Raw genomic sequence first — 2,803 nt, forward strand, 5'->3', positions numbered from 1 at the left:
AACCCTAACCTTAGAGGGAGACAATCTCGATTGGGAAGAGATTGGAATCACCGGCGCGGTACCAGAGAAGGAGATAGGATTAGGGATTGGGGTGGGAGTGGGTTTAGGGGTTTGACCAGAGGCCGCCTTTTAATCGAGCCGCCGCGGTCGGTCTTCCGAATGACTCGCGAGTTGTTCACGCCCACTTTACCGCCGAGGGGCCGTTCCTGGGTAAAAATTTTATTTAGAATCTATATTTTTTTAAATAAATACTTATCAGATAATATTTAGATAAAAAATTAATATTTTTATATTCTTATGCACAAGAGAAAATGAATTCAAAATTAACCATCCATATTTTTTTTTATATTACTATTTTTTTTGAATAAATTACTAAAATTTATCTATATTTTTGATAATATTTTTTAGATTTTTTAGATTTAAAAAAAATAAGTGACTTAGTTATTGGGTATTGAATGATGGAGGTATTTAAAATAAGGATAAAATATTTTAAAATTTAAATTAAATATCTATTTTAAAAAAATAATTTAATTATCTCACAGATAGATAAAATTTTTTTTTATTTTATTGATAAATACTATTCATTAGAAGTAATTTATCTATCTTGAAAAGTGTAAGAATATAGATAAATTGGTTAATGAAAAAGTTGATCAGCTTTGCCATAATATTTATCTACAAAAGAATATTCTCTAAAAGATTAAGCCGACAAAAATCTGACAACAGTCGGGTGCTAAAATGTGCACCATGAATGCTTTTATGGGCCTACGGCCTAGTTCAGTGACACAATACTAGACTAGTGGTGGCAATTGATTGGATCGAATTAGATGCAGATTTGGTCAATACGGTTCAAATCAAAAACTCATTAATCTAAATTTAATCTATTTATTAAATAGATTAAAAAATTTAGATCTGAATCCGATCTATTTATTAAACAGATAGTCCAACCCAACTTACTTAATCTATTTATTGAATAAGTCAAATTAGATTAAACGAATCAAACAGATTAAACAGTTTGCGTTAAATAGGTCAGAAACAGGTTAAGTATATTTTAAATAGATTAAACAGATTATCTGATTCAATTCAACTTGAATATCGAACAAGTTAAACGAATTAGATATCTGAAACCTAAATCCGACCCAAATACTAAAGGGTTAAATGGGTCAACCTATTTATGACTCAAATTCATTTAGTCTAAATCTAAATTTATTTATGACAGGTCAAATACAGGTCGGATTAGTTGGTCGAATCATATTTTATCACTGCTTGGATAGTTTTCAAGGATAGCTAAATATTTCTTAGTAAATTCAATAATTTTTTTGAATAGCTATGTGTGATAAAGCTTTGCGGGGCTTCCACACATCCTCTATTGTTGCTTGGATGAAAAAAAACTCACTATGTAGATCCAAAGCTCGACGCATGGCATGCTAGAAGAGCAGACAGTTGTGATTAGATCTAATATAAAAGTGAAAATTTTTTGTGACTGCAAAATTTTTCATCCACAAATTTTCTCAATAAAATTGGATATAAAAAATATATCATTGAATTTTTCATCCACAAAATCCCAAATAAAGTTAGATTTAAGGAAAATACCTCTCAATATCAAAAATACCTCTCAATATCAATCCAATAACCTTTATTTTTAGAATTATATAATCAGTAAGTCCCGATTCTTCTAAATTTCCCTATTATTATTTTTTCTCTTGAAGATACAACTCTCCAAAAAATTATAAGTGTAAAATTAGTATGTGTTGCAGCCTGTCTCCAGTGAACGGGTCGACGATAAGCCAAGTCGTTGCGCCTGCGTGATGAATGGCAGAAAATTTACAAAACAAATTCTTTTGCTGGAAGTTGTCCGATAGAGAACCTTCCGATGCTTAAATTAGCCAGAAAAAAGATACAGTCAAGAGCCAAAAGTAAGAGCAAAAGTTTATAATTAAAAAGCTTAGCTTACTTGGTCTCCCATAACATATCATTTTATATACGGCGAGCAAAGCTATTATTGTGTAACTCCCACCTCCGAACATTCTAGTCATGAGACTTACGAAATTTAGTGAGCGGTTATCTCATGAATTACCATTAAATTCAAGTAATAAATCGCTTGTGGACAACTATAACGCTCCATGTTCGTGTGTAGTTAATGCTTGTGTTGAATAACCATCGTTTGATCCTCAGATGTGCGGGATTTAGATAGTCGGTATTATTAGAAAACACCATTACATGGTGATCCAGTATACATGCAGAGATTTCAAAAATTTTTCAATACACAGTGAAAGTAAATTTTAAAATTTTTCAACATCATTTTAGGACAACCATGCAACATAACGTATCAACATTATGTCAAGACAACCTTATGTCAAAATGATGTTAAAATAAATCTCTAATTAGATCTAATCTAATCATGTATAGAGATCATATCTCAACATAAAGTCAGACATCATCATATGTACAAAATTAAGATTTAAGTAAAAATAAAAATCTAATTTTTATCTTTACACGGATAGATCTTCACCGTGATCCGATGATCCGTAGATATCTTTAAGATCCATTGAAGCCACGATTTGATGATCTGTGGATGTCTTTAAGGTTCTTTTAAGCCGTATAAGTATTCAGCCTCTATAGATATCCACACAAGGTTGATCTGATCAAGAGATCTCGATCTCACCGAGATGCTAGCTTTCTTACAGAGATCGCTCCTTGGATTGTCGAATCTTTGATCTCTTTTGATTCTGTTCTCAAAAGAATTAAAGAAATTCATAGGAGGATCAAGAAATCAGATCTAATCTGATTTTTTTTCTCTTTCTCT

Source organism: Elaeis guineensis, chromosome 2 (genome assembly GCF_000442705.2).
Source record: "Elaeis guineensis isolate ETL-2024a chromosome 2, EG11, whole genome shotgun sequence".
Classification (NCBI taxonomy): Eukaryota; Viridiplantae; Streptophyta; class Magnoliopsida; order Arecales; family Arecaceae; genus Elaeis; species Elaeis guineensis.